The 27,968-nt window shown below is 45.5% G+C and overlaps 1 protein-coding gene across 2 annotated transcripts in view; it reads right to left on the reverse strand.

The window, feature by feature from the left end:
- The window catches only part of COASY (Coenzyme A synthase), a 378,965-nt gene that overhangs the window by 91,839 nt on the left and 259,158 nt on the right, over nucleotides 1–27,968 (reverse strand). The gene's annotated exons all lie outside the window — the stretch shown is intronic.

Raw genomic sequence — 27,968 nt, forward strand, 5'->3', positions numbered from 1 at the left:
ACATTAGAGGCCTTCAGTTCCACCAGGCCCAAACAGGGCCTACCTTTGTTGGGAAGCCCCTAGTTGGAACGCTGGCAGTGGGAATCCTAGGTCGATGGAAAAAGGCAGACAAGGGACAGTGGCCAGGACGTAGCCTATGGAATGGCTTCTATTCTACCAAGGAAAACAGGGGTGTCATAGCAAGATGGATACCTTGGGCAAAACTAACGGTGAAAGAAAGAGGCTGCGGTGGAGAGGAGACTTGTACTCCAGACCGGTGTCTTTCTTCTGTTAGCAAATGGCATGCAATCAGCAGGGCAGCATTGATTGTTTGTGTTTTCATACCATCGACATTAATCAGAGTTTAGCCTGACTAAGCAACGGACTAACCACCCAAAGGCAGGCAAGGGGGCCTGGAAAGATGGAGGCTTCAGGGAAAACTCATAGGTTGAATGTGGAAGGCTGCCATAGAGAGGGGCCTTTGGCTCCAGTCTGGAGCACTCCTTGTACTGTAGGAATTATAATGTGCAAACCTCGTAAGAGGAACCCACAGGAAACTTGTACCTGGGCACAGATGGAATGAAAATGACTCCTAGAGACTAACTGGAAGAAATAGGTTTTTAGGCACTTCGTAACCATTAAAAGAGAATCAATGTTGCAAAGGTCTTGCAGAAGCCAATTCCAGAGATTTGGGTCTGCAACTGGGTCTGCAACTGGCTAATCTCCTATCGCCCCAGGACTGGAACCACGAGTGGGGCACGACCAATAGGTTCTCGTCTTCGGAACAAAGAGACCTTACCAAATAGTAATGGGAAATTTTCCTGCAAAGGTAGGCTGGGGCTAGATCATGCAGAGACATATTTAAAAAGGCCATCAGTTTAAATCTAATCTTTTGCTGGACAGGTAATGAGTGAAGCTGTCTCTGATGACTGAATTTTAGCAAACATAGGAAGTTTGAAGATTAAACGTACAGCCGCAGCTTGCGCAGTTTAGCCCTTCTGCTAGCGGCGGTAGATATGCTGGAAGAGGAGCGCTATGGCGGGCAGTTGCGATAGTGCAGGTGGGGGAAAGCTCCTGTGTTTGACTGTTTGAAATGTTTCCTGCACTCGTTCTCCAGATACCTCCATGAACTGGGACCTGCATGGACTTGGTATTGTCTCTCTGAATTTCACATCTTTTTCTGTTGGGCCCATTAGCCCAGTTCCTTAAAATGTTCCAACCCAACCATCCCTCCATTTTAGGACTTCTATAGACCTAGTACTTGTTGAGTTAGATTCCTGCATTGTGTGTCCTTCTGGAAAGTGGAAACAAAACTCTAATACTTTACTGTTGTTTTCTTATATGCTACTACATTGTAGTGTATGTGCCCGAGTACATATATGACCGTGTTTTTAATCATAATGCAATACTAAATAAATGCAGATATACGCAGTATATTATGTCTATGTATTTGGGATTTATTGTACTTTGTACCAGCCCATCCATTATGAGTGAAGCCTGACTGCTACACTGAGGAGAGTTTTAGTCTAACTTGGTGGACACCTTCTTATCCATTTAGGATAGATCTATTCACATCTTATCCATTTAGGATAGATCTATTCACACCCCTCACCAGAAGATTGTGGAAAAACCTGCTCAACAGTAATGGATATAAGGGTTGCAACTAGTGCTGTGATGCAAAAAGGAATACGTTCAATGCAAGTTGGTAGCCCCGATACAACTTTCCCCAGTCTCTGCAAAGACAGGGTTAATGGGCTCACGAAAAAATCCAGTTTCAACAGTTCTCTGAACATTTAGTAGTTCGATTAAGCACTCAGATGCTGTTCATGGGTGTTCCAGGGGATTGGGCGCTGGACTCTGAGGGGGTCATTTTCTCATTACACAGGCTTCAAAATTGCACAAAGTGGTGAGGGACCACCAATGTATGCGCCTATGTGTACTGAAGACCCCCCCCCCCACCCCTGTGCAATTTTGAATCCTTTCCACACAGGGTGCTCGAGTTACACACAAATATGGCAGTTTGCAGGTTAACCAGTCACTTTAATATCAAGCACAGAAAGGATCTGTAAATGCCTCCTGCAACGTTTTTATGGTGGCAGGCAGTTACAATGGATTCCTAAGGGACCCGAGGCATCTGCACCAGCATGAAAAAGTCATATGCTGGTGTGAATGCATTTGGTTTCACCAGGTGAAGTGGATGGCGAGACGTAAACCGTGATAATGCTCTGCACGTACCTTCTACCTTTGCCCCAGAGGGCTTTCTGAACAGTAAAAAGGACTTTCAACTTCATGCAGGACCGACACTGGAAGTTAGTGGAGTGTAGATTTCTCGTGATTATACGTGATTTCATACGTGATTATGTCTCTACAGGCATTTGGCAACCCGGAGTAGAATCCAATGCAATAATATATATGAGCCATGACTGATGCTGGTCAGTTCAATCCAGAGGTTGGGTTGGAGTAGGCTGGAGAATCTTTCTGAGTGTGGTCACAATGGCGAGTTGGGGAAACTCCTTTTATATGGGATGGGGGGGGGGGGTAGAGACACAATGGGCTGTGTTGGTCCGGCTGCTACTCAAGGTGTTTCTTAGAAGGTGGATGGAGCAGGATTCCTTGGGTTCACCCTCCTTTCAAACATGCAGTATTTGCTCAGCGCATAAGGATATGCCTTTGCCCGATATGTTGGTCTGTGACCGCAGGTCCCACCATGCTCTAGAATAGCCAGATTCTAATAATATGAAAAATGGCAATGGCGAATGATTTCTAACATACAAGCCTGGAATAAGATAAAGACTCGCATGTAGAGAATACTTGCTGTAAAGAGAACAGTGGGAACGCACAGTACCTTCCAAACGTGGAGCGGGTAGCATGCGGAGGAGTGAAACAGCAAACTCCACGTAACAACAGAAAGTGTAACATCGTAAGGCCACGTACGCACACATTTGCATACAAAAATTGGCAACAATGGCCCGTCTCCCATTTAAAGCATTGAAGCCGACCGTTAAACAATCTGTATCCAAATTAAGATGTAACTAACGCAGATATAGAAATAATATGTTTCAAGTAAAACGTCATAAGGGACAAAATGAATCAGAAAACCTAAAACAAGGCGCACGTCATCTGCTCAGGGGATTGGAAGAGAGAGAGATAGACTGAAGCGGCGGTAGACTTCAAGTAATGGATGAATGCTAGCGCCCACGCAGTGCAAGATACACCATAGACCAGCCATGGTGGGGCGGTTGTTACTGCACAACGCCCCACCCGCCCGTGTGATATGCCTCTCCCTTGTTTCTGGGACGGACACTTCCCTGTGTCCTAGGAGAATCTTTGTTCGAGTTTCATCACCAAACCACAAGATACGCAGGCAGTCCTTGCAGTTGCTCCCTCGTTGGCGGCGTTCTGCACTATTTCTAACGCTGCCTGAGAGTTAGCGCCTCTTCCTCACTACACGTTGCACTGTCTCTGTGGCCCCAGCCCTCTAGGCCTTTAGTTCTTCCATATATCTCCCTCAGAGATTCCGCGTGGTAGTTCCTCCAACTCCCTTGGCAGAGAGGCAACTGCAATTCGCCAGCTCTTGCTGGCACGGATATCCCTTGTTGGCGGCATTGAGCGGACGTTAGCCTTTTCTGTCCCAGCAGGGCTCTGATGCTGGATTCTGCTGCTGCCTTACAGCTTCAGAACTCTCCCGTACCACAGAGCTATTTTCCAGCCGATGGGAGACGTACCGACTCCCATCTTCTGTCGGCCGCCCCCTCCTTCCTTCATATGCCCACACAACCGCCTCATCGCTGGCGTTTGCCTCTGGCTCTCCCGTCCCTGGTCCTTCCTCCGGCTCCTTCCTCTGTGCACACACCATAGCCGTCAGCCGCACAGAGCGAGAGAAGCCCCCCCCCCAAAAACAGTCTTTATTAGTGGCGACTCACCAGCTGCATCACCGCCTGGTACCCTCTCCCTTGTTGCAGGACCACACCTCCTTCTCCTCAGCCCGCACCTGTTGGCTTATTATTAACACTGTACTCCCCGACGACCTTGGTGATCCCCTGCTTAATCTGGTTCCCTTTTCCTCACAGCACCATATGAAAGGACCAATCGTGTGCCGGCTAAGAGAACCAATCACCATCTAAGTAGTAATAATAATAATAAGTAGTAGTAGGAGTTTGTCATTTATATAGCATCATTATCCCATTAGTATGGTCTCACCGCGCTTGTGGGGGCAGGGGGAAAACACCCTCAGGGGACTGAAGTCCAAGGTATGGGAAAGTTGTCAGAAAGGATTAGAATGTGTGTGTGAATTTGGCCAAATAGAGATTTGGGTGGGATGGCCGAGCCCCAGTAAGCTACCTCTGATGGTCAGGCATGTGGATGGGTGCTGATAGGTAGTCAGGAGAGTGCACAAGTGCGAGAGGCTCGCTATGTGTCCAGCTAGACCACATTTCATGTCGTAGGACATAGCTGCATTCTGATGGCAGAGATGTACTTTGTGTTTTAGTCTGGTGTATGGAGGCAAATGCATGTGGGTGAGCGGCCGTGCCTGTGGCTGGTGTCCACCGCAGTGGTACGTAGCTACGTACCTGGAGTCTCGGTTGGGGATTTGCTTTTTATGTGGTTGTGGAATCAGTTAGTCCGGTCTGCATCTAAATTATACTTTACCTCACTCTGGAGAATATACTGGGCATGCGCCGACTGTGTCAATCCCATGAAGATGAGTGTGATATGGGGAGTATAGTGGTAGGGATCTGGGTTGTTTACAATAGATTCTCGAATTCTTGGTATTTGTAAGTTGAAAAAGTCCTCACAGAGTTGCAGGATGGCACATGAGGTGTTTTTCATTGCTCCGGACTGACCATTCTTAGAAAATGCTGAATATATTCTTTTGTGTCCTGCCTTGGTGAGGAGGTTGAAGTAATTGCTCTTCTGGCTCGAAGGATGGCTCAGTAGAACCCCTCCTCTTCGTTCACATAGAGCCGCCATTCATTCAGCAAGTATAAAAATTGTACCCAAGTACAATACATATGTGGTAGGACCTACTAATGGTCACAACTAAGAAATTAATTTTATAAAGTGCATTAAATGTACAAGACCACTGGAGTTCTAACGTGTGATCTACTACTGGAGTGGATCAATTAGATGTACAAAACGATCACATCCCCAATTTCTTGATCGGTTTCGACGTATGAAAGTCGCTTGAACAACTTCTCCATCAGGAGAAAACATATACACTATAAAGAAAGGAATACATACAATGTAGTTAATGTATGACCCCATCTAAAAAATGACAAACTAAACAGCTAGAAGGAAAAACTGCTCACTAGGCTCGCAGACCATGGAGGGTCCTCTAGTGGAGCTATATATTGGATTTGGTAACGCATGTTCCAAGCCCGAGTTAATGAAATGTGGTGTCCCGCAGGGAGCTTGTCCCTCCCCGGTACTATTTAATATATTTTGTCGCACTTTACATGATGGTCTGAATGCAGTGGGCGTGCGTTTTTCAAACTACGCTGATGATACCCAGCTCATTATTGAATTGAGCAGGGTTTATGAGAAAGACCTGGAGAACATAGAACAAGTGTATAAGGCTATTCAAAATTGGATGACAACGAATGGTCCGTGTCTTAACGCTAATAAAACAGTTTCTCATTTTTGGCTCGACACAGGGACGTACTAAACTTTCAAATCAGTACGAAGGCTTTACTATAGAAGGACACTATATTAAAACAGTGTCCAAGGTGAAAACCCTGGGAGTGATCCACAAGTTATCTCTGGGTGCTGAAACTCATGTAAGCAGTGTAGTTAACAAAGCCCAATACCATTGAAGGCTGCTTAGATTAGTGAAGCCTTCTGGATCTGTGGCTAACTGTACAATATTGGTCCGAGCTGTTATAATACCGAGGTTGGATTATTGTAGTGCGTTACTGGCTGGAGCTAGTAAGGGCTGCATCAAAAAACTTCAGATACTTCAGAATGATGCAGTCCGGATGAAAGGCACCACAAGACGGGACCCAGTGTCTACATACAGGAGGGCGCTACACTGGCTCCCAGTAGAGGCCAGAATAAGTTTTAAGTTGAATACCACGGTGCATAAGTGCCTATATGGACAAGCACCCGAGTACTTAAAGGAACGATTGGTACTGGAAAATCATACCAAAACTCACCCGGTCTAAGGACTCGATGCGCCTGACCCAGCCTAGATGCAAACGAGTAAGAGGCAATAGACGCTCTTTCGCGACACAGGCAGGATTGGCTTGGAACAAGCTCCCAGTGGAGATGAGTTGGGAAGAAAATAATACTACCTTTTAGGAAATGTCACAGGACATTATTGTTTGCTTAAACTGTAATATGTTGGTCTTGTCTGCTGTATGTCTGTGCCCCGATGCCTGCGGCTCCAGCACAATATAAACAAATAAACAAACAAGTATAGATCAAACTTAGAATTTTTTGCATTAAATGGGTTTATAAAAAGGCAACATTTTTGTACAGCATCCGTAGCAGAGCAGGTCATATAAATCAATAATATTACTAAAATCCACAAAACATTTAAGCTCAGAGCAATCCATATATAACCCAAAACTCGTCATTTGGCGTGTTTCTCAAACGAGGAGCAGATCACATAGAACCTATCCACCTCCCCCTTACACTTATACACAGCCTTCTCGATAATGCATGTGCACTGTGCTTCAGACCTCCAATCCGCAATCGAGGCATGAGTAGTGACTTCCATAATCAGAGTATCAACTTGCATGCCAACATGGGGACTTCTCCTGATCCAAACCCTGTCCCTATATGTGAGCAGATCAAGGTCACTCTCTGACCACAACACAACCAACTCACATTTACTCGGTAGCTGTGCCCCCAGGATAAGATTAAAGGCCCCCTCAGACATTTGTCCGGAACATAGTACCAAAACATGAGCATTAGCATCCCAGTAATATGGTTACGGGTCCAGCAAGTCCCTATGCCCTTAAGACCTCAACAATCTTTCAAAAGGCTCTGTGCAATAACATAGCCTGACATGCCCCAATAACCCGGTGAAGAGATGACTCTACTAGATGAGAAGAATACAAGAGAGCTGCTCCAACTAAAAAGAAGAATACAAAGGAGCTTCTCTAACTAAAGAGAAGGATACAAGAGCGCTTCTCTAATTGAAGAGAAGAATACAAGAGAGCTGCTCTTGAAGAGAAGAATACAAGACAGCTGCTAACTGAAGAGAATACAAGGAAGCTGGTCTAACTGAATAAAAGAATACAAGAGTTGCTCTAATTGACTTGGTTGATCATTCCATTATTGGCTGCTTGAACGGGAATCTTTTTCTAAGGAAGCTGTAAATTGGGTTGTCTCATTTTTGTCAGAACGTTCAACAAAGGTCTCCCATGGAGATTCCACATGGTTCCATTCTACAATGTGGGGTGCTGCAGGGATCTCGTCTCTCCCCTACTCTGATTAACTTATTTATGCTTACCCTGTTTGATCTCTTGGACGCAGAGGGAATCTGCTACGCCAACTACGCGGATGATACTCAGTGTCTGTGCACGCTTTCCAGCGACTATATATGATATGATATGGCATTTATAAACGCGCCTATACACAAGTGTTTCAAGGCGCGACGAGGCAAAAGGGGGTGGGGGGACAGAGGGAAGACAGCCAACGATTCTACTAGACCAGGTGTCATTCAGATCGCGCAAGTGCATGGGAAGGGGGAAGGGGTAAAGTGCGAGGGGGAGGGGACAGTGCAGTACATGGAATAATAGAATAAATAAGCAATAAGTGAAAGTACGGCCAGCAGTTGGCAAGTGCAACGGTAAGTGCAGACATCAGGTGTCAAGTGCTGGTAGTGGGACTGTGGGGATACAGAACAGTCCCCAATTGCGGGGGTTGCAATGAAGGCCGTGCAGGTGTGTGTGACTGGCGGGGGAGGGATCTGTGCCAGAGATCAGAGGGTGGCCAGGTAGCCAGTGCAGTTTCAGTTTCAGCCATGAGGGCAGCAGGGAAGAGGAGGAGAAAAAGCATAAGCAAAGAGAAAGGTTTTGAGGTGCTTCCGGAACCAGAGATGACTCTCCTTAAGTTGCAGGGAGGTTGTTCCAGAGGGAGGCCCCAGCAGAAGAAAGATCTACCACCAACTCGTTGCTTGGAGAAGCGACTGACCCTGAGGGAGTTGGAGGCGGCTGAGCGAAGAGCTCAAGAAGGAAGGTATTTAGGATGAGAGAGTTGAAGATATTGAGGCCCCAGAAGGCCTTGTGGACAATGCAGAGGGTTTTGAACTTAATCCTTGCAGCCATCCGGAGCCAGTGTAGAGATTTCAGTCCTGGAGATATACGATCCCTGGGCTTGAGGGTCTAGAGAGAACCATACAAAAGACACTATAGTCATCAATGCTACATACAATCTAATTCATCGCTGGATGGCAATGAACAGATTAGCCCTGAATAACTCCAAAACCGAGATTATAATTCTGGGAACAGGCCCTAAACTGCGCCACTTAGACCAGGCATATACACATGTCCAAATTGCAGACTGTCTCCTCCTCACCTTAAAAAAAATAAAAACCCTAGGAGTTACTTTCGACCAAGAGCTCTCTATGAAACACTACATTGGTTGTCTGGTGTCCAATGCCTCCTATTACATCAAACTCCCGACACAAATCAAGCCCTACCTAGACATACCAAGCTGTGCCACAGTAGCTAGGGCCATCACTGGTAGCCGACTGGATTACTGTGCTAGCAGTCTGTTAGGTGTGGGCAAAGGTGAACTCAACCGGCTGCAAGTAGTGCAGAATAATGCAGGAAGGGCGGTAATGGGACTATGCAAAATGGATCATGTGTCATCTGCTCAGAGAGAGCTGCATTGACTGCCCATCAGCAAGAGAATCCAGTACCGTACCCTCTGCATCGCACACTTCTGCCTCTTTGGCCAGAGCCCATTTTACCTGGCAGCGTATTTGAAATGGCTCCCGTACAGACAGTTGCCGGAGGTCAAACAACTCAGGACTACTTTGGGTGCCTAAGGCCAAATTGGTGCTGGTACAGAGTGGCTGTTTCCCATTTTCTACTCCTCATTCGTGGAATGCCCTTCCACTTGACCTCCGGCTTTTCCCCAGCCTCCCCATTTTCAAACGAAAGCTGAAAACTGTCTTTTTCGAATAATCCCTTGGGATGTTTGATTCGTTTTGGTCCCTCGGTCCTCACCTGTTATTTCTTGCTTTTTGTTGTTATGTTGCAGCGGTCTTATGCCTCAGGGCCCTCGCCTCTAGCGCTTAAGAAATAAATTAAATAAATAAGAAGAATACAAGAGAGCTGCTCTAATTGAAGAGCAGAATACAAGAGAGCTGCTCCTAATGTGTCATACGCCTTCCCAGGCTCTAGGCCTCAATCAGTATCTCAACCACCTAAGCATCCCGCTTCAGCACTGTGTAGATTGTAGAAGTATTGTGGGTAAAACATGATGGCTCGTGGACGGAGCACCAGAGCAGATTTATCCTCAACCTCTATCAAAATTCTTTGTGGACTCTGCTATTCCCCATATGTGCAGTTGTCAAAGCGTTTCATTGTCCCGATAGGTTCGCCCACGGTCTTAATCTTGTACCTCACCAGTGCATCCCACACCATCAAGATTATACTTAGGCTAGAAAAGGGATGAATCATCTTCTGTAAACCCAGAAATAAACCTGATCAAAGCCTCTGAAAACAAACACGGGTGGCATCTTCCAAATCCACACATCTTGATCTAGAAGCACCTCAGGATTTCTGTGGGAAAGGTCTTGTTCTAGCCTTTCTTGTCTAATGTGGACAGTGGAGCAGAGGGTTGCAAAATTCTGGTCTGGGTTGCCACGGCTAATAACTGGGCCTCCTCTGTACCCCTCTCACCTACTAGCCACTCTCCAGATGCTATGCACAGAGTGTGAGGTGATATTTCAAAATCTAGAAGGTCGAGCCGACCATGTGCTTGAGACTTCTGTAGAGATCTCCTGCGATGCAGAACCGCTTACCATCCCAGATGATTGTCCCCATTAGCCCTTTAAGATCTTTAAAAAGGTATTGCTCATCAAATGTAGGAGCAACATTCATAGACTGTAGTTCACACTTGGGTGAAAACTATTTTAAAAGAACAGTGTGCAAAGGGCTGTGGTTTCTACTGTTGCTGTGGCGTGGAGGAAGGAGGATAAGGAAGAGAGGTGCGTGTGCCTGTGCCTTTAACCACCTGGCTGGCTGAGTCACCTGACCCAGTCCACTTGGCACTTAAGGCCGCCTCTCCCGCCCTTGTGGCGCTAAGCCCTGTGTGCAAAGGGCTGTGGTTTCTACTGTTTGCTGTTTGGTGTGCGGCGACAGGTGAACAGGGACTCAACGTTACAAGTTATGGATCCGTTAAACCTCACAGCGAGACTCACAATCTCGAGAACAAGAGCCCAATTAAAAAGGGCCGCTTCCACGGATGAAACACAAGAGTTAAATGCTAAACGGTCGAGGAAAAAACAACAAAGTCAATACTTTTCATGTAGCTCTGTAACCGATCTAGTAGAGTCTACTGAACAAGATGCGCCAGCTTATGTGGACCTAACAACAGAAGCCTTCGATGGCGTGTTTAATCATACATGCCAAGAGGCAGAGTCGCAGCCCCCGAACAGTGGAGAGTTGAACTATGCAGTTCCTACTATAAGCTCAGAAGTATCTTGCGCTACCACTGACAGTCTTAAGGTCTCCGAGTTCGCCCTTTTAATGGAGACGGAGACCAATGCATTGGTAGTGCGTGACAAAATACTAAATGAGGAAGAACTACCCGAACACACATATACAGATGCGACGGAGTCTCACTTACCGAGTGTGGTAAGACATGGCCGTTTGGGAGATTCTGCGGCGTTGGAGCCCGCGCGGGGAGATGCCGCGGCGTCGCTGACTGAGGGGGAGGCACGCCCGACACTCGCTGATGACGCGGCCGTCTGGAGGAGGTGCGGAGAGACGGACACTTCGCACAGTCCGTTGTGGGATGTATTTACCCATGCATCCGAGCCATACCTCAAAACTGTGCAGTACTGACATGGAAAACATCATGATGGCCAGAGCTTCCCAGAAAATGCACAGGGAAATGCATGAAGAATAGGCTGCCACCCATTTTTGCCGATGTTATGGGCACAGAAGGACACTGCCTAAAACCACCATTGGACTACCCACACAGTAGTCTGAAACCATTGGGAATGGCAATGCTGATTGCCAAAAGCAAACCCATAACTGTGGAGAATTCATTTTCTTAAATCCCAAAAAGGGGTGCAGTACCAGTACTCACCACTATCCAAAAGCCGGCGTTTTAAAACCACCAGATTTTACTTTTTTGTAGAAAACTGAATAAATGAACCCAAAACAGGCCAAAGAAAGACTTACTGAGAGGTGGATCCAATGTAAAGTTATATTCTGAAGTGACTTGAAGGTTTATAACAAGACTGGCTGAGCTGGGGATTTCAGCAGTTTAAGTAAATTTGGACTGAAAGACATTAAAAATCTCAAGGTTTAAGAGAAATGAGTGACCTACTTTGAGTGTCACATAGGTTGCAATTGTTTAAATGTCATAGTTTTGAACTTAGAATCAGCATTCTAGCTGCATATGTAAAAAAATTGTCTTGACTTAAACTGGGAAACAAAAAGTGACATTTTATCTGAAACCTGGCTTAAGGAACTGAATTCTGCCTGGCAACTACCCCCATCAGGAGTGAAACTTGAGTCACAGCTGTGTTCCCAGGCCTAGCTGCCCTTTTGCTGCTCACACCAAAAGGGATATGACACTTCCCTGATTGAATTACCTGGGCTCTGCAGGAAATTGAACAAAGCCCTGTCCTGACTCAGGCAAATGTTTTATTGGCGGGAGTCGTAAATGGAGCTTCCTCTTGGCAGAAGCTGGGAGTGGCAGGGTCTCTGAGCTTGGCAGAAACTGGAAAGACTGGTTTCTGTACCATGTGACCTGAAAAGACACACCTCTATAGCCAGAATATGGTTTTAGAAAAAGATGAATAACTCATAGATCGGACATGTGAAAATTGTATAAATGACACCATAATTCTTGTGATTTTTCTGCCCACATTTTAAGAGGTTTTTAGAACCGGTGGCATGTTCAGGGGGGTTTTAGCGGAAAAGAGGATATTACTCAAAATGTGTGCATGTGAAAAATCTGACACTTCATCAATTAATGTCCATACTCCTTGCGCACATGTGTGTAAATTTGGGGTAATGTCCGGAATTGCAAACCAGTTAAAAAGTACAAAATATTGCCATTTCTGAATGCAAGCTCCCAGGAAGAGCAGAGTTTGAACAGGGTATACCTCCTGTAATGCATGATGGGTGCATGTAATTTTAAACAATATGTACCTCTGCAAATATGTATTTGGTTCAAATCTAGATTGTGTGTAAAGTTGACAGGGGTGGGTTCTCTGTATCATAAACAGACCTCATCATGATGACACTTCATTTCATTCCCCCAATCAAGTGGAAGCGGATGAAGTTGCCAATGATAAGTGGAGAGGGGCTGGCTAGTGATGCTGCTCACACACACCCATTTTAAAAACACATAAAAACAGAGAGACAGGACAGATAGGGACTTTTCAAATCCATTTGCAGCTGGAAGCTCTGCCGGGAAAATCCATACTTTACCTCCATCAATCTCCAGAGAAAGCTGTGCAGAAAGATCCAGACTTTAAATCCCTCAATCTTCAGAATCCAGAGAGAGAGCAGACCCAGATCACTGTGAAGTGCAGAGACCAGAGTCCCGTCTAAAACCTGACCAGATCCATGGCGAGGCCCATTTCACTCAAGAATATAGTGTGAGTACCTAGAAAACTGTGCAGAACCAATCTCCTAGTTAAAATAATATAATTCAATCTAGTTTAATCTAAGTAGAACTGTCTCCTAACTGTCACCTGTCATTTGCAAAGCTGTCGCTTGTCATTTTCTAGTTGCAAGCTGCACTTGTCTTTTTGAACTTTAAAATTTCAAATCTGAAAAACGACCTTTATTTAATCGCTCATATCTCCGTGACCGTTTGTGCTAGAGACTTGCAGTAACTTTCATCTGGAAGCTGAGATCCTAGGCTTTCCTAGGACCCTGAAACGATAGTGATAGTCCTTGTAGTTCCTCTGTAATCGCGCCAGACGCATCCGCGAATTTTGCCGCGATTTGAAAATTTCTCCACTTGCAAAAAGATAGCTGCTTTTGCTTTCCTCTGAAAAAAAATCGTTTGCCTCATAAAAACTATCCCTGCATCACTGCTAGAGTGAGCCTGAGCTAATATTAACTTGATTTCACTCACCCTGAACCTCTAAAGGGAATTAAAAGCATTTTAGCATATTTTTTTTCTTCATTTCCAGCACATTTAAAAGCATTTTGCCTGTGTTTTCAACTTCTGTAGTCTAAGTTGCTGGGTGAACTGAATTACATTTGAATTGCATTTCTGAGAACTGTGTGCTTCCTTCCATTTCCTTGCATTGCATAAAAGGGGGGGTGGATTGCCAGAGAAAAGTGATTACATGGTTTTGTTGAAATCATATTGAATATTTTCTACACTGCATTTCATTCATTCAACCTTGCATTTCCTTGAACTCTATAAAGCATTCTCTACCACATTATACTTCTGTACCTATTTACCAGTGTGCTACCTTATCCATTTCATCTCAACTCCTTAGTGATTATAAAGAAGTGTGCTAGTGCCAGATTCTCCGTTGTTAATCTTTATCATATCAGATTAAGTGTGATATTCAATTATTAATTTATTATAAAGTGTGATATATATATATATTGTTTAAATTATCAAATAAACCTTTTAAACTTGCAAAACAGAACTACTTCTTGGCTCAGTGGGGTCAGGAGGATTCCAAGAGAGGGGTGTTATATAGGGGTAGTCATCCAGAACGCATGAACTGGACATAAAGATATATCAATAAGGGTTTTCATTCAGTATTATAGACTAGGCGTTGACTTAGCTGTAGTGTTGAATTGAATCCTCTTACACCGTGCTGTGTCGATATCGACACCCTGGCGAGGCTGGAAGAGGGCGGGAGTGCTAAAGCGGGTGCTCTCCCAAAAGACGATCACGCCGCTGATACCATGCCTGCAGAGTCGCCCTGGGAGCGCTCGATGCAGATGAAAGAAGTAAGTGACTCTATAATGATGCTTGACTTACCTAATGCCAATTCAATAGAAAACATCAACGTCTCATTTACTTGCCCGGCTCTACCTACCAGTCCTGATCACAATAAGGTCAGTGTGGATGGCCTATACAAAGACGAAACATCGATAGGTTTGAAAATGTATGGTAGCGCTCAGAAGGAGCCCATTGAGAGTAGCACGACTGGGTTAAACGATAATCCCCCATGTGATAAAAGAAACTCGTTAGAATTGGTTTCTACCGTGCTGCAAAATTTAATAAACTTAAATAAAACTAGGAATTGTGATAAACAGCCATCTTTGACACCAAGAAATGTTTCCACAACTGATGTGTCAACCAAAAAGCTAAGTATGTATGACACAGCTCTTAATCAAGGCATTTGGGGAGCAGATAGACTGTATAACTATAAAGCACAAGAGGCAGTATCCCCTATGAGGTGTATACAGACGCAGGAGAGACATGTGCCCATCTCACAGAATAGGGCCTCTAAATAGGATCATGTAGAACAGAGAAAACGGGAAATAACACATGTGATTAGCAGGACTAACTCGCCTTCAGATGTTTCATCAGAAGAGGCGGAAACTTCAGATTCTTCGATTGGTGAACGCCCCTTTCCTAAAATAAGAAGAGAGGGGAGACGCTATAGTACCAACATAGCAAAACCACTTGAGAGAAACGAAATCAGGAATCGAGTGACATGTGGCCATGTCCCTCTAAACGATTTATTAACGACATTAACCGCTGCCATGGCAATTTCTCTTACACCGTTCACAAAACTGTATGAATCACTAAATGACAATGTAAAGGATATGTCAACCCTGTTAGCATTGATGAACTCAAAACTTGTTCAATTAGAGGCAATGCAGGGCTTGGGTAGCCTTAAACAAAATGAGATGAACCAGCAGTTGCTGTCAGGCATACAAGACATGAACGTATCTAAACAAAATGACAGGATTGACAAGAAGTTATTTGCTGAGGTAGCGAGGGAAGCTCTGTCTTTATTTCGTAAATCTCACGTTGTCCACAAAGGGGTGACGTTGGGGGCTGCCTGTCAAGAGAAAGACGCAGGTTGGATCCCTAAAGTAATGAGCCCCTGCGACGAAGCAAATATTCCAAAACTGGCATCGAATGCCTCCCTCCACCCGCAACTGGAGTTTCTACACAAATCCTCTCTACACCTCAAGACAACGGAAACGTCACAGATCGTGACGAACGTCACAATGAACGAAGGGGACAGGACGGAGGTTGATCAGACGATGTTGGAAGAGGATTTGCGAACTACTACTAACAAGACGAACAGGAACGTGGAGAGCTATACAAATCCACTCGACCTCTGGTTCAATTCTGCGTTTAGACAGACACAAAATGCGATGAACCCAGCATTGGGGGATGTCCAAATTGCCTCCTGTTCCGCTTTGAGCCAGAATGCAATAGATTTGGTTGTTGACCTGCAAAGTGATCAGTCTGTGATATTAAAGCAATCGGGCTTGTTCCCTATTTTTGGAAACTCAAAGACAGACGCGAGCCCAGGTCATGTAGGGGGTAAAACGAAAAATGCGCCAAATACAAAAAAACAAAAGAACATGCCGGCTCGGAAAAAAACGCAACAAAAAGGTGCACGAAAGTTCTTGCGAAACATAAATATGCTCCACTTAGTTGATAAAGCGATTACCTCAAGCCTAAAACTAGCTGATTCAATTAAAGAAGGCAGGTCGGTGTATCCTGACCAAGAGGCGACAAAGGCAAAGGACCAAGAGAGTGAGTATCATGTTGAAGATGATGCAAAGGCAAAGAAGAAAGTGAGCGTACAAAACGATGAGGATGAGACACTACAGGCCGAATTACTGGAACTATCGGTCTATGAGGAAAATGCTACGGATGAAGCAAGTTCTGGTATAATCCCTGAGGAACCTTTAGCTAGCCCAAGAGTAGTGGTTAGCACAGAGAAGCCCACTCCAGATAATGATATACAGAAAGTGAGTGTAGAACCAAAACCCCAGGTTCTCCTAGATAAGACACTTAGCGAATCTAAGGGCCGAATGTGCGTGATATTACCTCCCATCGTTGAGATTAAAAATGACAAGAAAGAACCAAGGAGTCCGGAGTTCGTCACACTTCAAGAAAAAAGAGCCAGACAAAGGAGGAGGAACCACGCAAAATCAATGAGCCCCAATGAGCGAAGTCTGAGCTTTGCACATATGACTCCACTGGAAGAAAGAAAGGAAGCAACACTGGCACTGATTCCTACTCTCAAACCGTCGAAGCACCGGAAGGTGGACCCCCAGCCATTAGAACCACTGGGACAAAATTCGAACATGAGACAGCAGAGGTCTAGTACACGAACAACTGACTCTACGGCCCTGATTAAATTAATGTTGGAGCGCCTACATGGATATGAAAATCTAATTTTGAATCGCTCAAATGTGCTAAGGCTATTACATCATGTCCCACAACTTCGGTCGCTTGATTCAAAAGACATAAAAATAATCGAATTTCCAGATGACCTTCGAACAGACAGAGTAATTTTACATTTAAACTCAATCTTAATCGCAAATGTAATTCTAGAGGCAAACGAAGAACTGCATTCATTAGGCTTCGACGCCTATAAAATGGCGGACTGCGAGAGAAGAGGAAATAAGGATGAAAATAAAGACCACAAAGGGGAATTCGCTCAGCGTGACATTAACGGCTACAGACCAGAGTGGGACAAGAGAAAGAGTGTATATTCGCCCACAAAACAACATTTACAACTGGAAAAGATCGAAATGGATTATAAAAACATCCAATCCAGCTCCCAGTCGCAAGATTTTAGAGTTGGAACACAGGATTCAACCATTCCAATGGAGAGAATTAAAATTACAATAAATAATGAAAATCTAATTGAGACCCCAGGTTTGGCACGTTCAAACAATCCACTGCGATCTATCTTAAATGAAGATTGGACCTGGATGGCGAGCGCACTGAATAGGAAGGCAAACAGCTAATGTTCAAAGTGTGAATCGCAACAAGATCTCACGTTTATTTCTTGGAACACACGCGGATTTGGTCATTTGATGGTCGATAACTGGGCTAGTAAACTACATTTGATTTGTCTTCAAGAGTCCTGGATGTGTGAATCACCTACAATAGCAAACTTTGAATGCGCGTTGAATCCTGCCATTAAGCCTGAAAAAGGTCGCCCGATAGCCGGCCTTTTGACAATGATAAATCGTTCGTCTGGTTACCGGCTGTTAAGATCTGATAATCATATGCCGTACATCCAGGCCTCTGAGATAAGCAAGTCTGCGGCCACCGATAAGAAGAACGACGTGATACATATCATTAATCTCTATTGGAACCATCAGCGCACTGGATCCTATGAGTTTATTGACCAAGTCACGAAAATTCTTGACAATTTATTAGAATCCGGCTGCGGCTCTGACATAATAGTTTGCGGGGACCTGAATATCTAATCTAGCAAAAACATGGACTGATGAAATGGAAGTAAGAGGCCTCACAATGTTAAATGGCTGTACGCCAGGTGATATTCCTCCGAAACCAACGTGGCAGCGCGATGGCCAAAGCTCCACCATTGACTATATTTTCGTGTCTAACAATACGCATGAGAAAATAAAGTCAATGAAAATATGTCCAATGACCCACAGCGACCATGAAATGCTCGAAATTATATTTCAAGATTGGAGAGATAAACCGAGGGAAAAATGGAGATCAAAGGTCTTAGTAGAACCAAACAGACTTCGGTTAAAATTAGTCGACAAGGAGGTCCTCGCGATCTATAAGCAATTTACATCAACAGAGAAGGTCATTGACTACGTTCCAATTCTGTGGCAATTTAAAACAAAACATATTGGTATGAAAAATGGGTCATTCCAGAATAAGCATAGTTTTGACTTACTTATAAAACAACGAAAACGTGCAATGCGAGCCGAAATTCGTAAAAATAATCAAGGCCCAGTTGAAGAAATTGTGGCGAAAAACAAATCTGCACGGCAATCCTACAAAAACTGGATTAAAAGTCATCGAGCCATATTAATTCAAAACGATGCAGAAACAATGATGAAGACTCTTGTAAACAAAAATAGTAGAGACTTCTGGCGCATACTCAATGGTCTTGAAGCCCCGCAAGCTGCTCTGCAGACATGCCCAGTGACTGAAAAAGAATGGGTAAACTACTTTACAGCTCTGTATCATAAAGATTTGCCACCCTCTAAGTCAATGTCTAATATAACATCATGGGACCTACAATTTTCAGATGAGGAAATTCGCGAGATAATAATGAGAGCAAAAAATTCTCAGGCCCCTGGACCAGATGGTCTGTCAAACGCGATGATTAAACAGTTTCCTGACTTATGGACAGCGATATGCGCTGAGCTATTCAGACGAATCATCGACCAAAAACAAATCCCTGCATCGTGGAAATCAGGGATAATAATACCCATCTTCAAGAAAGGCAACCGATTAGCACCTGCAAATTACCGTCCGGTGGCCTTACTTGATGTACTGGGAAAAATCTTTGCATCGCTGCTCCAAAAAAAATTGATTACATGGGCAAAGACTGCAAATAGAGTTGATGTAAGACAGGCTGGTTTTGTAAAATCCGTTGGATGTTCCTTGAACTTATTGATTCTAAATCTTTTGAAAATGGAGGCCCTTAGAACGAATACGAGAGTGTTCCTAGCTTTTGTTGACTTCTCCATGGCTTTCGACAGGATCGACCGTGTCCTATTGTGGCAGAAGCTAGAATTGTGGGGATATCCTGAGGGATTACTGGCGGCAATAAAAGAACTACACAATGACACGTCAATCTTTGTTCGGTTAGATCAATCGGGGTCGCTCTCAACACAAATAAAAACATACAAGGGTGTGAAGCAGGGGTGTCCTCTGGCAGCAGCAATCTTTAGTCTCTTTATTTCTGACATTGGGGACACCATTCAGTCCGTCAGATCCTTTCCTCCGAAACTCAACGCATCAAAGATAAGTTGGTTACTATATGCTGATGACTTGGTTATTTTAGATCTAACGCCAATTGGACTCCAGCGTAAACTAGAAGCCGTCCAAAAATATGTGCATCAGAACAACCTAAAGATTAATACCACAAAGACGGAAATACTTATCCTTGAGAATCTAAAAACAAACCGGCTACAAAAAAGCCCAAAACAGGTGTGGTCGCTGAACCAAGAAAAATTGAAAATCTCAAAAAGCGTTAAATACCTCGGAATGCTTCTAAATTCAAGCATATGTGATGAACCCTGGGTGGCAGATTCAAAACGGAAATGTGCCCAGTTGGCATGTCAAGGCCTGATGCTACATAAAAAATATGGGAACTTTTCTATACAACCTTTACGGAACTTCTACGAACAAAAGGCGGTTCCGATTTTGTCCTATGGTGCAGAAAACGCCTTTGGCTGCTCGTCAACCCACTGGGCCTCGCTTGAACACATGTTTTGGACAAAGTCCTTAAGCCTGCCTCCAGGCATCTCAACGGCATGTCTAAGATACGAACTAGCCCTAATTTCATTACATGCAAGGATAAGTTGGAACCAACTTAGCTTGTATCGGAAATCAAGAGCAGAGGAGGGAATACTCCAATTTGAGATCTTACACAATGCATCATCCAAAGGTTCAGACTTGCTCGCGCAATGGGTAAGACGATGCGAAGACCTGCTAAAGGTCTATAATATCAACTTGGAAACCCTCCTCACAAATCCAACAGCTGCCAAGGTATCAATATGGCGCCTTGACTGGATAAACACATGCTATGAGCGCAACGAAGCCCATGCGATGAAAAACTCTCCGGGGGAAGCAAGAGGCTACGGAATCCTTCAACCATACTTGAGTCGCTTTCCGTCCACAAAAGCAAGAAGATCATTCATGCTATTCCGCCTGAATGCAATGAAAACAAAGGATAGAACTAGTCATTGGGCGGGAAACGTGGATTTATCTACGACGTGTCGGTTATGTGGAAAGGAGCCAGAATCTATAAAACACCTAGTGCTTTTCTGCACAACATTGAAGGACATACGATCAATCCACTTGGGAGGCTGGTATAGTGCACACCAGTCGGTATGTGCTGATGAATGGTGGAGGTATATGTGGAATGGCTCAGACATGAAACTAATCCTACCTTTGACCTCCTTCCTTGCCGTCATTGAGGAGAGATTAAATGCTAAAAATGAACTAGCCTGAGACGGCTGGCCTAAGGTTGCACATGCATTTAAAGACATAAAAAAGGATAATGGTCATGTACTTGTGTGGCAATGAGGGAGGGAGATGTTGAAGGAGGTAGTTGACTATGTCACTGTGTAATGTATGGTTTTGTGCACCTTAAGCAAACATTTTAAAGGTTTAATTTAAACCAATAAAATTAAAAAAAATAAAAAATAAAAAATAAAAGAACAGATTTTGGCCAAGAGACCGCTTGATGGCAGTGCAACTCTCCACAACAAGCATGCAGATTCTCTAACGGAACCTCAATCTTACGTCGCACCAATCCAACCACAGCGGGATTAGCCACATAGCTCAGTCCAAGGTACCACAAGTTCATCCCTGGATGTTTCTTTTACAGACCATTGCAATCTGATACTTGCAGGTCAATTAGTTCAAACGAATGGAGCGGTTAAAGAAAAGCTTAGCATTCGGAACCTCTTGCTCAAGAAAAAGAAGCTAACGGTTACCCTAGTGAGAGAGCAAAGTGCGTCTACGGCAAGTAGCACTACTATTTCCTCATGGCTTCACCCCTTCAATACTGTTATGAAGTAATATTGCAGCAGTGTTAAGAGTTATTACAGTGCACCTTTAGCCCAATACTACGTCATAATTCACATGTAAGTCAATGGAATTTTAGTGGTAACCATTGATACAGTGCACAACATGCCAAATAGAAAGGGGGTTCATCAATGTTTGAAACAGAATTGCTCAATTTCAAGAACCACTATCAGAGTACTCGCAGCATACTTTTAAGTGCCAATACTCAATAGTACCTGTGTATTTGAATCATAGTATTTCCCCTGTTATTAGATTTGTGCACTTTATTAAAGATGCAAATTTCACTTCTATACCCAGAAATCATTCCTTTTTCTTGACTACTGGCAAGTTGACAACCTTATTCCCACCGTTAAACAAGAAACAACTCACGCTTTATCTGTTGTCCCACTTCTGAAGATTCGTTGGACCCTCCACCCAACAAAACAGATGAGTGGATTAAAAAGGAGAGTGCGTTTGCACCTCTATTAATTAACATTCTCTGGGACATTATAATTATCCAAAGACAATGAAAGCAATAGCCTCCAATTAGGGAAACCGTCGATTGTCTAACTATAAAGCTCTGTAGAAGGGACATTAATGCTTTTGTAACATGATCAGTGGAAGCAGCAAACTCCCACTTCTGCTTTCAGTTTAAAAAAGAAACCAAAAATAAACTGTTTAATTTGGCTTTGGTGTAATACAGTTGCTAGGTAAGGCTAGATTACAGGTAGTGTGGAATTATAGTTAAAGGATTCTGTTGCAGTGAACTAAGAAGCCAAAAAAGACACTGCCAGAATCAGATTGGCAGGTGAAGCATCATGACGTCAGAAGTCGGAAATGCTGACATCATACGTTTATCAGCAACAAATTCCATCTTTAAAAGTTACAGAATGGTCAATCAGTCACGTGCATACTCTTAATATATATATATATATATATATATATATATATATATATATATATATATATATATATATATATATATATATATATATAGGATACATTACTCACCGTAATCGTATTTCTGATGCTTGTATCTGCTTAGATTCACATGCTGTGCATAGGCCGACATCTAGTGGAAGCTGCGGAGTATTACAGTTTGTTTTTCGAAACTCGAAAATGGGCGTCGACACAGGCGTGCCAGTAATACTATCCCTAGTGTGACGTCCACTGTACCCAAGATCCCTCACGCGTCTAGGATCCTCAGATTGTATTTTTTCTGACATGAGGAAGCATGAGGAGTAGCGTGAATACAGATAATCCAAGCAGATAGACAGAAAGGTAAGACTACCAGCAATCATGCGCCTTCTCTCGGAGGGGAGGAAGGGTGGGTCGCATGTGAATCTAAGCAGATACAAGCATCAGAAATACGATTACGGTGAGTAATGTATCCCTTCTGAGGCTTGTGGAATCTGCTTAGATCACATGCTGTGCATAGATTAGCGAGCAGTACCAGAAGAAGGAGGTGGGATGTGAGAAGAGTCATGAGCAAACAGGTGTCTCAGAACCGCTTGTCCCACTTGTGTATCTGTCTTGGAATGAGTGTCAATGCAGTAATGCTGAGTAAAAGTGTGAATAGAGCTCCAAGTAGCTGCTTTGCAAATGGTGTCGAGGGGAACATTTGCAATGAAAGCCAGAGTGGCCCCAATGCCTTTAGTAGAGTGGGCTCTTGGCGTAAAAGGCAGAGTTTTTTCAGAAAGAGAGTAACACAGCTGTATACAGTTGATAATCCACTTCGAGATAGCGCCTTTAGAGACGCGATCTCCCTCTCTGCCTGTAGCTACGGAGACAAACAGTTGATCTGTTTTCCTTAGCGGTCTGGTTTTGTTTACATAGTAGAGGACCGCCCTACGCACATCTAGGGTGTGTAGTTTCACCTCAGCCGAGCTTTGCGGGTTCTGGAAGAAAGCCGGAAGCTCGATGGACTGGTTTACATGGAATTTAGATATAAATTTAGGTGAGAACCTAGGGTGTGTGCGTAAAACCAGTTTGTCCTTGTGGATAGTAAAGAAAGGATCCTGCACTGACAGAGCCTGAATTTCACTGACCCTTCTTATAGAGGTAATGGCTACTAAGAAGGCAGTTTTATAAGTCAGGTGTTTGAGACTACTTTTATGCATGGGTTCGAAAGGGGGGCCCATGAGCTTAGGTAGCACCACATTAAGGTCCCATCCTGGCGGTGGGTTAGAAATAGGAGGGTGAAGTCTCTTTACTCCTTCCATGAAGGCTTTAACTACTGGTACTTTCCACCACGACACCTTGTTATGGGATGTGGTGTAAGCCGAGAGGGCAGCCAGGTGTACTTTCAGAGAGTTAAAAACCAATCCTGCATCCAGCAGGTGGAGCATGTATGTCACAATGTTGGAAGGAGTGCAATCAACCGGGTTGATTTGTTTATTCTGGCACCAAATAACAAATCTCTTCCACTTGTCAAAGTAACAGTGCCTTGTGTTTGGTTTCCTGGATTCTTTTAGGATGTCCATACACCTCTGAGGTAAATTGAGATGTCCAAACTCTATGACCTCAGGAGCCATGCTGCCAGGTTCATTGAATTGGGTTGCTGGTGCACTGTTTGACCTTGTTGCTGGGACAGTAGGTTGTACCAGGCTGGGAGTTTGATGGGCTCGCACACCGCCATCCTGCGTAGGTGTGGAAACCATGGTTGTCTCGCCCACATGGGAGCAACTAGGATGAGCGTCATCGATTCCTTGTTCATCTTGTACACTACCTTCCTGATGAGAGGAGTTGGTGGAAAAGCGTACGCAAACATCCCTGACCAGTTCATCCACAGGGCGTTCCCTTGGGAGTCTGGCTGGGGGAACCTGGATGCAAATCCTGGGCATTGTTTGTTTTCGCTTGTGGCGAATAAGTCTATAGTGGGGAAACCCCACTGAGAGAAGAGATCTTCTACGATCTCTCTGTGAAGGACCCATTCGTGTTCTTCTGGGAGGGAGTCTCTGCTTAGAGCATCCGCTAGGGAATTGAGCTCCCCTGGAACATGTTGCGATGACAGGAAGATGTTCCGTCTGAGTGCCCATATCCAGATTTTCTGGGCAAGCTTGGACAGATTTGGCGAACGAGTCCCTCCTTGCTTGTTCAGATAGAACATGGCTGTCGTGCTGTCCGTCCGGATCTGCACCGACAAGTTTATTAGATGGGGCTCGAACGCCTGAAGCGCTCTGAATACTGCCAGAAGCTCTAGCAGGTTGATGTGGTTCTTGGCTACTGAGTGAGACCAGAGACCCTGAGCTGTGTGGTGGAGATGGTGAGCTCCCCACCCAGTCAGGCATGCATCTGTAGTCACCACTGCCTGTACTTCGGGATCGTAAAAGGGTTTTCCCCTTGCGAGATTCTCTCTTGTCCACCAGTGTAGGCTCTGTACAAGTGTTGGCGAAACGACCACTAGATCGTCCCACTGACCACTTGCCTGAGACCACTGTTTCGCCAACCATTTCTGCATAGGACGCATGCGCAGTCGCGCGTGGGGGACCAGGTAAATGCATGACGCCATCATGCCCAGTAACCGCATTGCTTTGCGTACCGTTATTTGTTGACCGGACTGATAATGTGGAATTTGCAGTAGTATATTCCGAATTCTCTCTTCCGAAGGGAAGGTCAACCCTTTCTGAGTATCTAGGATTGCTCCCAGGAACTGTTTTGAGGTGCTTGGCATTAGGCTTGACTTCTTTTCGTTGATTGAGAAGCCTAATTCGTGGAGGAGGTCGAAAGTCCTTTGAATGTTTGTCCTGCAAATTCCTGGGGTTTCCCCCGTTATGAGCCAGTCGTCCAGATAAGGGTACACTGGGATTGCCTCCCTGCGTAGGTGTACAGCTGCCACCGCCAGTACCTTGGTGAATACCCTGGGTGCTGAAGCTATCCCGAAGGGCAGTACCTTGAATTGGTAGTGGCGACTGTCCACCTTGAAGCGCAAGTACTTTCTGTGCGCCGGGAGCATGGAAATATGAAAATAAGCATCTTTCATATCCAAGGTTGCCATGTAATCCCCCTTTTTTAGGAGGGGGATTACCTCTTGTAGCGTGGTCATACGGAATTTTTGGGGCTTGACATACTTGTTGGCAGGCCGTAAATCCAGTACTGGGCGCATTGTCAAATCTTTCTTTGGCACAAGGAAGTAAGTTGAATAGATACCCTTGTTTACCTGGTGTCCTGGGACGAGTTCTATCGCGTCCTTTTCTAGCAGAATGGCAATCTCCTCGAGAAGGATCTTCTGATGTTCTAAGGAGTGTACTCTTTGTCGTGGAGGATGGTTCCGGGGACGCTGCAGTAATTCTATACAATATCCTGTGGACACTGTTGACAGCACCCATCAGTCTGAGGTGATCCCTTACCAAGCCTGGGTGAAGTTGGAAATGCGTCCCCCTACTGGGGTTGCGTGAGAAAGGACCCTGAACTGAGCGTCACTGCTTTGGTGGGGGCGTGCCACCTCCCTTGTTGGGGCTGCCTCTGCCTCTTCCACGCCCTCTCTTGTTACCCCTGCCGTAACTTTGGGTAGACTGCTGGCTGTTGTTCCACTGTGTACCCTGTACCTGGGCATAGTTGCCTCTTTGTGAATTTTGGCCGCGTGGGCGACGAAAATTACTATTCCCCCACTGGTTAGGGGGTTTGTTGGTTAGTTGGCCAAGGGATTTCAGTGTCTCGTATTCGTCCTTGGCGTTTTTAAGTGCGTCTTCGACCGCTTTCCCAAACAATAGATCGGGTTCCACCGGCTTGTCTATTAATGAAGCCTGAGTTTCTGTTTTGAACCCCGACTGCCGTAACCACGCATGTCTTTTGATAACAGTACCTTCTGCTATCAATCTTCCTGCGTTGTCCGCGGCGTCGAAAGTTGCTTTTAATATGCAACCAGACATGGCTCTCCCTTCTGCCGAGATCCGAGCCAATTGGCCCTTTAACGGTTCAGGAGCAGAAGCTATGAGCGCCGCGACCTCTTCCCATTGATGGCAGTTGTAGCTGGCCAACAGGGTGGTGGAGTTAGCAATCCTTGCTTGGTAGGCGGACGTTGAGGCTACCTTCCTGCCAAACCCGTAAAGTTTTTTGCTCTCCTTGTCTGGAGGAGCTTCTGATGAAGATAAAGGTGTTCCAGCCCTCTTCCGAGTGTTGGTAACAACTAGGGAGTCTGGCTTAAGATGTCCTCTTATATAGAGAGGGTCAGACTGGGCTGCCCGGAAAAGCTTTTCGACCCTGGGGTTGACTGCTCTGGTGAGGTTTGGGTTCACCAGGGACGGATCTATTCTTCGTTGGATGGATTTAAGGATAGGGATGGTCTGAGCGACCGGCCTCCTCTCTCCCACCAACTCTTCTGCGAAGTCCCTCTCCTCCTGTACACCGTGGGTGTCGATGTGAAAATGTTCTGCCGCGCGAGCGAGAACCTCATTAAGGAGGGGCTGGTTATCGACTGGCGAGTTGGTAACTGGGGCTTCGTTCTCTACCGGGGAATCTACTCTGTAAATTTCCTGCTCATCTTCTCCCTCCTCCTGATCCTCATCATCCGCATAGTATTCCGTCCCGGCTTGTTCCTCCATAATTTCAAACTCCTGGTCCCCCTCGGGGAATGGAGTAGAATAAGGCTGCACCTCGAAGGGTTCAGGTCTTTCGAACCGGGGCTTTTTACTTAGGGGGATAGGATCAGTGGAACCTGAGGGTGTGGCCCCGTGAGGGTCATACCAGAGGAAATGCTCTGGATTCTTGTCGTAGAAATCAGCCAAGGAAGACATCCTTGACATGACCCTGTCTATGTCTTCACTGGACCATTCTTTGGAACAGGGTATGACTTTAGTAGGCAATTTAGGGGACTTATCAAGGGTACCCTTGCTGGATGTTGATCCCTCAGTAGACTTGTATTTATCTGTTTGCTTAGGGGGGGAAGGATGGTCGTACAGGAGTGGAAGAATGTGCTTTCCGCTGTTTCCCCCCCTCCCCGTGCGTGGAAAAATGTTTTCCCTGTCCCTTGGAGGAGACTTTCGACGCCTGGCGTCGAGGATCGGGAGAGGTATCTGTGTTTTTCGAGCGTGGGGCCTCGCTGGTGTTAACTACGGGCTCCATCTCTTGGAGCGCGGCCTGGGGGTGGAAGTCGTCTTCGTCCTCCGACGATCGAACTTCCGTTAGTCTAGGGAGCGAGGCACTCTTGGCAAGAGTGGATGATTGCCTTGCGTCATGAGGCGATCTCGATCGAGAGCGCCCAGAGGACACCGAGTCGGACCGTTCTATCTGTGCCTCTTTCCGAGAAGTCGACGTCGTCGAGGTTCGGTTGGACTTAGTGTGCTTAGTGTGTGTAGGGTGTGTAGCGCTTGCGTCGCCGGGGGTCTTCCCCATAGCCGCCCTGCCGGATGACCTTCCGAGGTCGGGGACCTGCGCTCGGCTGTCTTTCGACGCCGTAATGCCCTCGCCGTCCGAAAGTACGGCGTCGCTGCCATCGCTGAAGGCGCCCTCCGCTGCCATGGCCGCCTGCCTGGCGTGGTGGGCCCAACGCTTAGTCGAACGGTTCTTAAGTGTCTTAGGTTTAAACCTACTACACGCTCTGCAGTTCGCTTCGGGGTGGTCCCTCGGCAAGCAGAGATTGCACGTGGCGTGCCTGTCGACCCAAGGGTATTTGCGGTTGCACTTGGGGCAGAATTGGAAAGGGGTACCCTCCATACGCACCTAAAGGCAGCGGGCTGGTAAGCGTATGAAATATATAAGATAAGGTGTACTTATATATCAAGAGTGAAGAGTATGTACCACCCCCCACTCTCCCTACTTGCAGGGCCGAGGCCAGCGGCCTACCAGGCCCGGGCCGAGGTCAGCGGCCTTCCGAGGCCCAGATCCGTCGTGCGGCAGCCGACGGTCGATGTCTTCTCCAGCCGTCGTCGAGTGTCGAGGGTTGGGGTGGGGAAGGATGTCAATAAAGAATTATAATTAGCAAAAGTATGGCTAAGGCCAGGGGACTCCGCAAGATGCTTCCGACCAGTATGGCGGAAAAAAACAATCTGAGGATCCTAGACGCGTGAGGGATCTTGGGTACAGTGGACGTCACACTTAGTATTACTGGGACGCCTGTGTCGACGCCCATTTTTCGAGTTTCGAAAAACAAACTGTAATACTCCGCAGCT

Source organism: Ambystoma mexicanum, chromosome 13, assembly GCF_040938575.1.
Source record: "Ambystoma mexicanum isolate Mex_15411 chromosome 13, UKY_AmexF1_1, whole genome shotgun sequence".
Taxonomy (NCBI): domain Eukaryota; kingdom Metazoa; phylum Chordata; class Amphibia; order Caudata; family Ambystomatidae; genus Ambystoma; species Ambystoma mexicanum.